Genomic DNA, 14325 nt, shown 5'->3' on the forward strand with positions numbered 1-14325 from the left:
TTCCTCCTAAAATTATTTTTCATATTTTTGTTATCTCCGTAGAAATAACTATCACGCTAAGATATTAACGAAGATACAAGCAAAATAAAGATGTATTGCCGTGTTTCTGTAAAACCTGTACATTAAATAATTAATAAAAAATTAATAATTAATTCACGAATTTATAAAATTTATCAATTACATAATATACATACGTATAATCACGGTATTCATATTTCTTACAATAGGTAGTTCTATTTATATCGTAAAACTGTTTCGAACGCAATGAAAAATAAAATTGTATCTTTAATCAACGACTTTATTAAATTATGGATATCATGGAGAGTATGTGAAACATTTTTATCACGTTTCATATAATAACTGTGTATGTTATTATATTTTATTTATTCTCTATCTGTAGTAAGTGTTCTAAAATGATTTGTTTTCATGGAGCTTTTATTATATGAATTCCAGAATATTTGTTAATTGAAATCACATTTACAGCGATTCTCAAGCGAAAAATAAGATGTTTTTTTTCGAAAACGAAAGGTACATTTCGATTCCTGATCTTTTTAGCGGTGCCTCGGATTCGGCACTCGAAAGCAAAGGGTTACTTCCATCCCAAAAATAGGATCGAACGCTGCGAGCTGCCAACGGAACGGGGACGAAAGCGTGCCGTTGCGGCAGGTAAAAACTGGATGTTACTTTCTATTTATCTTCTACGCAAACACGCGGTACGTGAGTAATCGTATTACGTGTCCGAGATCCTATCGAACCGGGATCCATTCGCCGTAATTATCGCGGGACGATATAATCGCGAGTCTCGGCGAGCAGTATCGCGCGTTTCAGCAATTAGTCGCGCGGATAATTGCTTTATTAATCCGCGGTAGGTGCGTAGGATATCGTACCGGCGAGATGAATTGTGGGAACTCGGAGAACGAACAAATAAAGGAACGAGTTTTCTGATTTATTCTATCGGCGCGGCGCCGATCACTCTCGCTCGCGTATTAAATTCTGTTTGATTATTGGGGGCAGAAATCGCTACGCGATGTTGTTTCCTGCAGACCGAATGCTGCGGCGATTGTTTGCACGGGGTTCCAGGTAATTGGCTCCGTTTCTTCGATGAATAATGTTGTATTATCTTGTGTACATTGTGCACCGTGGACTCTTATTGAAACGAGCATTTTTTCATAGACGATGATAATATTAGTTCGGTTCAGAACGATGTCTAGGATTCTGGTACAGGGGACGATCGATTATGCGAGCCTGCGACATCCGAATTCGATATTGATGAATCAGGTTACAAGCGTACCGTGGTTCATGAAAACGAACGGATACCAATTACGCAGAATAGCTTTTCTCAAATTGGAGCAATGATTTGAACTTTTTTTCAGATTTTAGAGAGATCAGTTTACTAAACGATGTTTAAAAAATTTTTTTCAAAAATTGCGATTCGTTGGAATGACAAAAGAACTGAAGAAAACATATTTTTAATCATTTTGTCTGGGCTTGGGACGAAAACTTGAACAATGTGTTCTGTATATCTTTCTATTTTTTGTCATTTCAATTAATTGCAATATTTCTAAAAATATCTTTTGCACGTTGTACAATAAGCTAGTCCATCTAATATTTGAGGAAAATTCAAATCATTTGGTGCAATTTTTAAAAATTAGTTTTTTTATTACATATTTTTTTATTATATTTTTTTAATTATAATTTTTAAAAAATTATATATTTAAAATATTAATTTTAAGTAACTTCATAGTGGTTGAACACATTCGTGAGCCACTACTCACACATACAAGACGAGTCATATAACTGTGATAAATTTACTTGTAATGAAAGTTGTTTAATATTAAGCGGGGCATACAATGTGGTCTCTTGCGGTCCGCTTTTTTATCGAAATATGGAGGTCATTACAAATTTTTGTATCATGATGTGTAATATTTGACCTTATGGTTCGATTGAGTATCTAAAACTTATTCAGTAAAAGATGATGAAAAGTTCATCGATTGGTTACACATTTGTATTTGATGTAATGGACGTCATTTTAAACATTGTTAACAACGTCATTGCACATAGCAGAATCTAACAGGATCTAAAGGTAACACCGTTCATTGTTAAAAACAGTAAAAATTTAATACAGTGCCTTATCTAGTTACATTTTCTTGTATCCGTCCTCTGGTTCTCACGATTAGTTCGTATAATCGAGGTTCAACTGTATAATGCAATCTCATAGGTATCAATTGACCACAATTCGTTTAACAATGTTCAAGCTGCACTTTCAGAAGACAGTTGTAAAATTATTTATATATTCTTGTTTGTCATTTAAGAGTTAAGTGAGGTTCACAATGAAAATATTTTGTTATGTATATATATATATATATTATGAGTATATTATATATACTCATATTTTCCAGATACTTATATATATACTTATGTACATACTTATAAAATAACACTTTTCCCTTTTTTAGATTTTTATACAAGAATGAAAAGGGAAAAGATTTTTTACACCAACTAGGAAATTCTTTACGAAAACGGTAGAATAATAATGCAATTAATTATTTTTACTATGGATTTTAGAAACGTGCGAATAATAAAAAATAAATAAACGAATGAATAAAGATCCGCAATCTATATAATATAAGGCGATTCCACGAGGTATTTAATGCTGTCTTCGAGTAAGACATAAGGTTGAAGTCGTTTCAACATCATCTATGAAGGTCATCATTCTACGACTGATGCTTGCGCATTTACAGCATTCGCTAATACCGGAAGCATACTTAATGAAAACTTTGAATTAAGATACATGAAATTTCATTTTCTTTCATCGTGGCCTAGAATATTTATGTTATTGTTGTCTTCCTGAATAAATGTACATAAACCACATCCTTAAATCACTTCAAGGATACAATGAAGCTTTTATTAGTGTGTGTTAATTGATTCACAATATAGTAGATTGTAAATTTATAGTTACGAAACTATTCGAGATCAACGTAGTATATTGTTTAAGAAATTGCTTAAACACGATGCAGAATACATGTTTAATTATGTAACTGTTGAAGTTCAATATGTATAATACACATGCACATATAAATATGAAACTAATGAAGATCAATAGAGTCTAATGCATACGTAATTGTAATGTTATTTACGATTAATACAGAATACATGTAGACATAATTATGAAACAATTAATAATTCATACATGTGCACAAAACATCTATTGATAACAAAATTTAGTGATCGTATAAAATAGGACGCAATAAACTTAATTCTTATCCTTAAAAAATTACGTACATGGAGTTAAAAATATCTCTGAAATCAAAGCTCAGGAGCAACGATAATAAATAAATTGCGGATTTTATGCATTTATGACAAAATTGGTTAGTTGAACAAGATAGTGGATGGAATAAAAGAATTTAAAAATATCAATGTGTTATTTTTAATCTATTAAAGTGACTACAAAAAGAAAATTAATTTGTTAATTAGTTTCTATTCCTTGCAATTGACGCAGACAATTTTTATTTTGCACAAAAATCCACTGTCTAATAATGAGTGACAAAAGTATTCGCAATCACAGTACTGGTTAACTCCTCAACTCCGCGTGATACTGTTTCAGAATAAAAGTTATGAAATGTTTATTGACAGTAATATGTACTACATTAACTCAGCTGACAGTCCATATAAATTTTATCGACAATTAACATTCAGTTTGGTTATAATACAAGAATTATAACACAAAACAATTCCTACGAAAGCAGCATTGCGAAAGTACATATTTCTACGTGTACCATTAGTATCGAAGATTACGTATGAATCTTGACACTAAGCATGACTGGCCTCGTTAAAAGGTCGTATTTCAGATTTATTGTACAATTGTTAGCATTGTAAGGATACATCTGTGGGAAATTATTGAAACAATTTGTTTATTTGAAGGTGCGAGTAATAACGATTGCACAAACTCTGAACAATTGTAGTTTCGTCGTTTTTGTAAAGAGTATAATAATTTTCATATTTTCAAACGAACTTACATTTCATTATATTACACATTACATTACATTACAATATTTTACACATTACATAACATTACAATATATTACACATTACATTACATTACAATATATTACACATTACATTACATTACAATATATTACACATTACATTACATTACAATATATTACACATTACATTACATTACAATATATTACACATTACATTACATTACAATATATTACACATATTACATTAGATTATATTATATTACACATTATATTACATTACAATATATTACACATTGCGTTACATTACATTATATTACACATTGCGTTACATTACATTATATTATACATAACGTTACATTACATTATATCACGCATTACATTACATTATATTACACATTACGTTACATTACATTATATTACACATTACGTTACATTATATTATATTACACATTACATTACATTACGTTGCACATTACGTTGCACATTAAGTTACATATTACGTTACACATTGCATTACATATCACGTTACATATTACGTTACACATTGCATTACATATCACGTTACTCATTGCGTTACACATTACATAACATATTACGTTACACATTGCATTACATGTTACGTTACACATTGCATTACACATTACGTTACACACTACAATAAATTACACATTACGTTATACGTTGCATTACACGTTACAATAAATTGTAACACAGTCGCCAGAAAATCTGTGGCTATTACAGATTTTTGTTTGAACACAAAACCGAAAATCTGATTCGGAAGAGTTGCACGCCACTGTATTACGTAACATACATCGCGCGTATATCGAATGAAATTGCCAAGTTCTCTATGTATAAACGTTCGATTCTGCATCGCGCCGTTAGGTAACTGTATTTTCACAGAGTGTATGGTGCAACGAACTTCGATTTTCAACTTGCTCGGGGGACATAACTTTTGAATCGCGATGGTATTCATGGCAGACTGTAAAAAAATGATCGATGAAAAATTCAAATAGGATTACAGAAGGGGAGAGGAAAGAGAGAGGTAACCGTGGGTGTGGATACCGTCTTAAATACTGCCAGAAGGCAAAGTGTAATACTAAAAGGTTACTACCGCATCATCGTCACGTCAAGCTAACAGGGAGATTAATACCCCTATAGTCGAACGCTGGTTACTTTTGCCGTTATATCCCCGATGTTATTAATAATCACAATCGAAGTGAATCGCGTTATTAATGACCGCGGCGATAATAATAATAACGCACCGGGGGACGTGCAATCAATTATCAATTATGATTACAATGGAAGTCGCCGGATTAATTCGTTCTGGGTAACAATGAAAATACGCCGTGGAATACCAGTTTATACGTTACGAATAAATAACAAATGTCACAGATTATCGTGATGTTGATCGCCGCGAATGCGATTGCACAATTTCGTGAAACATAATTATACGAAGCAATAATTGTCGTCCGAGTGTCTTCGCTTGATTAATGCCTCGTTTCTGTAACATGCATCATCTCGGGGAGCTATTAATATTCTTGAACGAACGCTAATAAGTGACTAAATCACTTATCGCTGAATCAGGTGACATGAAACTAGGAGCGTACGTAAACATATTTATCACGGTATTAGTTATAATTAGTCTGCGGAATTTATCCATTTATGACAGGAAAGAGCAGCTTGGATCTTCACATGTCGTCTAATGGTTTTCAAAGCATCAGAATTATCGAACATATATTGTGTGTCTAATCGCACATAATTTGTTCCAATTGATGCAAATCATCATTCTATTTTTATTATTCATTTTTATTATTGTATATGTATTATATGTATTATTATTTATTTTTATTATTGCGTATGTATTATATATACATTATTATTTATTTTTATTATTGTGTATGTATTATATATATTATTATTTATTTTTATTTTGATCATTTATTTTGATTTTGGTCGTTCATTTTGGGTTTGATCGTTTATTTTGATTTACTGTTCCTTTTGATTTAGATCATTTACTTTTATTTGCGTCATTCATTTTTATTTCAATAATTTTTCTTTTGTGATTTGCTTTTTATTTCAATCTGTTGACCGATTAATAATAGTTGATTTCGTTGATTTGTGCGTACTGCATTAAAAAAAAGTGCATTTGCTGATGCAGTTACTAGATACGGATTGGGCTGCGAATTTAATGCATCTATGGCAAAATTAAATTGTTTCATGCATTCATATAACAATTAAAAATAGTAGAAAAATTAAGAGAGTTTTAAAATGTCACTGTATTATTTTTCATCCATTAAAATTATTATAAAGAGAAAGATTTTCTATTTTGTTTCTATTTCTTGCAATTGACACAACAAATATTTATTTTGTACAGAAAATATCAGATATTTTGACACTGTTTCTCAAGAATAAATGTTTAAATCGAAGACCTTATTAGGTTAAATATTGTGATCAATCCAATAAATATATTGTAGTCGCACAGATAACAATACAGTTACACAGGTAATTATTTTACCGTTTACTTGCACAATACCAATTTATTTTATATTTGATTTGTTAACCGAATCGTTCTTCTGTTTCTGCTTCTTAAAGAATTTATGGCTCACATTACTTGTTTCCATGTTATGGTTTCATTCAAGATTAACATCGCCTTGATGCAGATCGGTATACCAGATTTTATGACAGCTTCATTGAGTCAGAGCTTATTGTTAGATCTGTTTTATTCCTCCTAACGTTATTGCTTTGTGCAACTGGCGAGATTGATGCAATGTTTGGATACTATCTGAACTTACTACATGTACAATAGTTTTATATGCCATTGTTTTATCATTACGCAACAAGTTATTCCTGTCGTTTCATTATTTAATAAGTTTTCATTGTAACAAAGTATTATGACAGTATAGTAGTCCAATCATATATAGTATGTGCAAGTGAGATTTTATGAAACACTAAAAAGCATTTATGTCATCGAAAATAAATATTATACTATAGGTCTGCTGCATCAAATATTCTATTCGAGGAATCAAATTATAAAATCAATTCGATTTAAAATAAAATAAAATGTGGAAATAAAAAATTACATAAAGATCCGCATTATAACAAGTGTTATTTTTAATACCTTTTTATATGAATGGAAGCATTTATAAATTATAGATGAACTCGAATGTTTTATATTCTCTTATATTCTGAGGACTGGATGACTTAAAACCAGCACTTCTTTGATTGGAATAAGAAATAGGAGGTTGTGAAATTAGTAATAGTATTAAAGAAGAACATTATAAATTATGCGTCACATAAAAACGTTCATTCACTTATAATATATAGAAAAACCGTGAATTATATATATAATTATAATGCATAATGCATAATTAATAATGTTCTTTTTTAATACTATTACTAATTTCTGAATTATAATATATAATGAATTATAATAAATACTATTACTGAATTATGTATATATATATACATAATTCACGATTTTTCTACATATAATACGTTCGGATAAGAATATCAATATCAAGATAATCAACAATTCTGTATGTTTTAATATTCAGCTTTTCCAATTTGCCAAACTGACGATAAATTCATAGATACTCAAGAAAAACTAAAAGTTATGGTTTTCTAATTCATGTTCTTGTGTTACATGATTACGATAAGTTATTTGATCCGAGATTTGAATACAAAACATGATAAATAACGTATTGTCATATTTTCGTATTGTTAGTTTAGTACCATAAAATATTTAAGTATGTTACAGTTAAGTATAAGTGAATTACAGTCATCAGTTGTGCTGAAAATAATGATTTCAAATAGTATTTTCTTAGGGTGTACTAAAAATAATTATTTGAAATAATATTATCTTAGGATATACTGAAAATTATTAATTGAAATATTATTTTTTCAAGATGTACAAAATGTGTTTAAATTTCTATTAGTCGTTTAAAATTCTATTTCTTACAATTAATACTTGTGAAAAGAAGTACAAACACATAATGTTTTGAACAATAATTGGAACGTTTACTATTTATTTGCTTTAAACATTATAATGTAAACACAATGTAAACGCATTTCAAGAACAATAAAGAAAATATTTATTTCGATTAAGTATTTCTAGTGCGTATTGTAAAATATATACATTTTAAATACTTATAATACAATTAAAAAATCAATAAAAGATATATGAACAATAGTGTTTAATCTAATCCATAATTAAATTGCCGTTTCAAATGAAGCATACGTAACACAGTTGAGAGAAATAGTATTTCCAAATATTTGTAATCCTTAGTTATAATATTTTTACCCAGATCTGTGATCGTGAGTACCTTTTGCAACCTCAACATTTGTAAAGCGAATCGCAACACTTGTGCCTGCTCGCGGCTCTTAATGATAAAATTAAAGGCTAGCCCGATAAAATTACCTATATGACTAACCGCGAAGCCTCTGTTGCGAAAGCAACAGTAATAGTTTCCTTCCACGCGGTATCGTATCGCAAAAATCCTCGCAACTTGTGTACCACACACACACACAGCATGCGCGTTTATGATTAATCCCTGTCTGAGTCACCTATTAATAACAAGTTCGCGCGATTGTATACACAAATACAGAAACTGGTAGCTCTGCCTTGACAAACGAATTAATCGACTTGATCCATGAAATTAATCGTTCCGCCTACGACTCGTAGAAAAACAATCTACTATTAAGGGAGCATGGGAAAGGTAACGCCGCGCCGCGCGAGAAGAAATTGATTAAATCTTTCCGATACACGCGTGATACGAACTTCATAACGGATCCGATGGAAGCAATCTAATCGAAATAATGAAATATTTCTCGAAGTTTCTTTCCAACCGATCCGAGTTGCGACCAATGTGATTCGGAACAAAGGAACTCTACAATTCGAATGCGGATTTCATGCATTTTTGACAAAGGTAGATGGAATGCAAAACGGTGAATGCATTGGAAAAATTTAACAATGTCGTCTGGATTATTTTCAACATGTTGAAACAATTAAGAATTATAATTTCCTATTCAACTCATGTTTGTTGCAATTGAGCTAGAGAACTTTTATTTTGTGTGAGAAGGCCCGCGGTCTATTTATAATACAACTTAAAATTTCTATGAAAAAATATATTATAATTAAAATTCCTGTTTAAAATCTGTTGCAATTAAAATTGTTGTTAAAATAAATCTACTATAATTAAAGTTCGTATTGAAAATTACTTAATAAATACTTATTACATATTGAATCGATTAAAATTTCTGTTAAACCCCAATGCACAACAATTATTTTCAACTTATCATTTCAATTTTATCGTACAAAATCAAAGTTTTTAGTCATCTTTAAAATGTTATCAGTGTATATTGTAATTATATTCTGGAGACCTGCTACTTCTTGAGCGATTCCTATTCTTAACACTTTTTTATGAGAGAATGATAACCATTGTAACCATTATTCTCATTTTATTATTATTACTTTTATTATTAATTTATTATTACTTATTATTATTATTATTATTATTATCGTTACTATTATCATCACTATTACGTTAAATTTTTCTAGATAAATTGCTAAGGCATTTGGCCAGTTGACGCTCTAAATAAATAAATGAATAAATAAATAAAATTTTGATTCAATCCCGTCTCCTGAATTCGCATACAAGTTGCAAGAGTATAAATATCCATAACTTGGTCAAATGCTAAACAGAAGGGGAGAGACATTTCAGAAAGGCATAGGATCCGTGAAGCGAAAAGATCGTTCGAGCAACGAAACGGTGTAAAACTGAATCGCATAAATCAAGCAAGTGCATTTACATCAACTAATTAAAGTCGAAACGGAGGCTGTCGGAGAGCGCGCACGGGACAGTAATATAGTTTTTCTCTTTCTGCAGGTTTTCTGCATCCGTTAGGCAATCGTGGAAAGAGTTCGTGTCAATTAAAAAGACCGCAACATCGGGATCGGTCTCCCAGAGGTTAGCAGAGTTAATTCGCGTGAGAACGTACTATTAATAACGAGCCTGGTAGCTGTGCCTCGTTAAGTGGAGTTAATAGCTAAATCAACTTGCAAACCAAGAAACGATCCTCGTACAGAGGTAACGGAAAAGAGACCGGAGTGGGCGTGGATGCAGCAGATATCGCTTTAGATATCATTCTGGAGCATGAAGGGCCGAAAGGTTACATTTGCATAATTAATTAATTTAGTCGATGCATTTTATTATATCGCCATCGGTGTTATTATTCGGTCTTATCACTTCTGGCTTGGTGAAAGTTATTTATGGTGTAATTGTTATTTCGACAGGTGAGATTCTCTGAGTAGAAATTCTTGTTCGGAATAAGTAATCGGTAAAGACAATTGTTTCATCTAGTTTTTATAAAAATTTTCTGCTAGATTGAAATTGTTTCAATTGAATCAAGTTTAATTATTTAATTAATTTTCAAATTTAATTTAGATATTCTTGTTCGGAATAAGTTATCGATAAAGACAATTGTTTCATCTAATTTTTATAAAAATTTTCTGCTAGATTGAAATTGTTTCAATTGAATCAAGTTTAATTATTTAATTAATTTTCAAATTTAATTTAGATATTCTTGTTCGGAATAAGTAATCGATAAAGACAATTGTTTTATCTACTTTTTATGAAAATTTTCTGCTAGATTGAAGTTGTTTCAATTGAATCAAGTTTAATTATTTAATTAATTTTCAAATTTAATTTAGATATTCTTGTTCGGAATAAGTAATCGATAAAGACAATTGTTTTACCTACTCTTTATGAAAATTTTCTGCTAGATTGAAATTGTTTCAATTGAATCAAGTTTAATTATTTAATTAATTTTCAAATTTAATTTAGATATTCTTGTTCGGAATAAGTAATCGATAAAGACAATTGTTTTATCTACTTTTTATGAAAATTTTCTGCTAGATTGAAGTTGTTTCAATTGAATCAAGTTTAATTATTTAATTAATTTTCAAATTTAATTTAGATATTCTTGTTCGGAATAAGTAATCGATAAAGACAATTGTTTTATCTAGTCTTTATGAAAATTTTCTGCTAGATTGAAATTGTTTCAATTGAACCAAGTTTAATTATTTAATTAATTTTCAAATTTAATTTAGATATTCTTGTTCGGAATAAGTAATCGATAAAGACAATTGTTTTATCTAGTTTTTATGAAAATTTTCTGCAAGATTGAAGTTGTTTCAATTGTGTGTGTGAATCACACACACATGTTTAAAAGATAAATGAAATCGTGTGTTATTCCGTAAAAGTCGGTGCAAATAAACTTCAATTGTAAATAAAATTGATCGTGTTTGAATTTGTTTGAATTCCGTTTTGATTGTTGCGAAAAATAAAATGTTGTCTATAGTTAATAATAGAATTTATGACGTAATTATTGGACGAGATTAGGATTTCATGGATTACAACTCGCAGTTAGTGCAATGTTTTGATTCGTGTGTTATTTACGTATTTGGTGAACAATTTAGTAATATTAATCATTTCAATGTTAGAATTGCGGTATAATTAATTTACAAATGCTCGTGCCGGTAGTTATTTATGAGTTGATCTTATAAATCATAAAGTGTGAGTGTATATTCAATTATTTTATCCGTTGCCAGTCAAAGTGATTGCACCCTAAAGGCTTGTTTCCATGATGCAGCAACGCGAATCCATAGTTGATTGGCATATTTAATATTTACGAAGTATGCAAACAATGGTGCGTTACTGTGAACGGTAATGAACTTTAACATTTAACCGACATAATCGATTCCCTCATTCTCAATGAAAACAATGGTGCACCCTAACGTGATGTTTCTACAAATGTTCGATGATATTGCTAATATCTTAAAAATGATAAGTGTATAATTCTTTTCATAAATACTGTTGCACACAGTGTGTTCAATGAAATTTAAGATTTGTTAATTATATTAAAAATTGAAACGTTATCTTCAAAGTTCCTTAATATTTGCCAACTTACTGTTTTCTATTATGAAAGCTTTTTCAAGACTAATTTCAGTCATAGAAATAATTATGAAATGAAATAACATGTTATTGGAAATAATATTTCAAATAATGTCATTTCAAATGTGACTGCAGGCATGAAATGACATGTTATTGGAGATAATATTTCGAATAACGTTATTTTCAAAGTGATTACGGTCACGGTAATAATCGTGACATGAAATAATGTGTTACTGGAAATAATATTTCAAATAACGTTATCTCAAAATTGATTTCAGTCGTGGAAATAATCGTGACCTGAAATAACATGTTATTTGGAACTAATGATCCAAATAACGTTATTTCAAAATTGATTACAGTCGTGGAAATAATCACATGAAATAACATGCTATTGAAAACGTTTCAGACAATGTCATTTCGAAACTGATTGCAGTCATAGAAATAATGATATGAGCTCACAAGTTATTAGAAACACAGTCAAATGTGTCTCAATCTGTTTATAATGCAATGGGTTAACGCAAAAGATCTTTATAAATAATGAATATCGACGACAACTACAAAGTATGTGTTTCCATATACCTGATCCAAATTGACCAGAAAACGATTGTTCTTCAAACTTCAAAGAGAAATTATTCTTTTTTTCTTATTATTAGATTTGAGTTTCACTTCTTCTGTCGTCAGGAATTGTAGTTTTCTGTGTAAATATTGCAATCTTTCTCTGAAATAAGATGATTTCCTTTAAAAAAATGGCATTCAAAATAAGATAACTAACAAACGGCTAAAATCATCTTCACTAGAAAACTGCATACTTCTAGACTTTTTCGTCTTGCTTTTTGCATTTAACCCCTTGCACTATAACAACGTATCAGGCTGATAAAGATTTCACACACGATCTATTAAATATGACATCATTCGTCTCTCCTAAACAGAAAAATTTGGTTCCTCTGGTTCTTTGGATCTTCTGGCAGCTCTAGGAACGAAAGCAATCGAAGACAGGCGAGAAACAAAAAAATGTCTCGTACTGTCAGGAAAATGATTAAGATCGACGAAGTGCTAATGAACGAAGTTGCGAAATTAATTGTAATGCAAGGGGTTATTAACCCGATAGCAGAAATATCATCCGGGAAAACCATTTTTCGAACTGGGACCTCTCTCTGCGGAACGGTAGAGATCGAAATTGAAGAAGGATGCTCAGGCAGATTGGTAAAATCACGGTATCCGGAGGTGCGAATCGCGAGAGGATCCAGGTCAATCGGTAGAAGGTGAACGTATTGGCGGCCGTGGGTGCGGATATCACCTCCGACAGCACCAGAAGGAGAAGTAACCTAAAGGTTACTACCGCATCATCGCCACGTCAAACTACCAGCTAGATTAGTCCCCCTTGGGCGAACACGAGGTATGTTTTGCTCGGCCGGCGTCTCTGTCTCTGTCAGGCTTGCTCTCTGTACACGACGCAGTAAATGACTACATTGCCAGCCGGTAGGTCGGTAGGTAGGTAGGTCGGTTGGTCGCTCGGTAAGTATATTAAACGATCCTATCCCCCATCCTCCCCCCTTTCGGAGTCTCTTAGCCGTTCTTTCTTTCGCTGCATCGCAAGCTGCCGCTTCTAGGATCTGTGGGAGCGCCTTTCACCTAATTGTTGGCACAATATGTGAAGACTGAGCCACCACGGTTCCCATCGACTTCTGGAGATGATTCCCCGGCTCGTGGCGCCTTAGCACAGTTTAACGGTGAGGTCGATAGTCCTAGACCACCTGCTGCAGAGGATTTTTTCTTGCGTGGGCCACGAGTATCTAGGTAGCTGAAGATTAGAGCGAATTGATCGAATGTGTTCGCGATATGCGCTGGAGCTATTTGCACGCGGGCTGTGCTGCGTTTCGGAGCTTCTGGAGATGATAAAGCTAGTCGATGATACACTTAGCACTTTATTTATCCGGAACTATTTGATCTTATTTTTTACAACATGCATTATGCGGCTGGTAGTCAAAATGATTAGCAGAATCTTCGCTAGTCTCGCTGAAAATTTAACGATTTTTGTATTATTTATAATACGTGTATAATATTCCATCGGTTTATAATATATTATAAAATATTCCATCAGATTATAATACATTGTAAAATGTTCCATCGTATTACAATTTATTATACAAATGTAAAATATACAATATTACATCACGTTACACAATACTGTACAATATTTCATTAAAATATGATAATTGTACAATAGTCCATTACATTATAATATATTATACAATATTTCATTCGATTATGATATATTATACAATAGTTCATTACATTATAATATATTATACAATATTTCATTCGATTATGATGTATTATACAATATTCCATCATATTATAAATTATTATAGAATATTTCGTTACAG

Source organism: Megalopta genalis, chromosome 4 (genome assembly GCF_051020955.1).
Source record: "Megalopta genalis isolate 19385.01 chromosome 4, iyMegGena1_principal, whole genome shotgun sequence".
In the NCBI taxonomy this organism is placed as follows: Eukaryota; Metazoa; Arthropoda; class Insecta; order Hymenoptera; family Halictidae; genus Megalopta; species Megalopta genalis.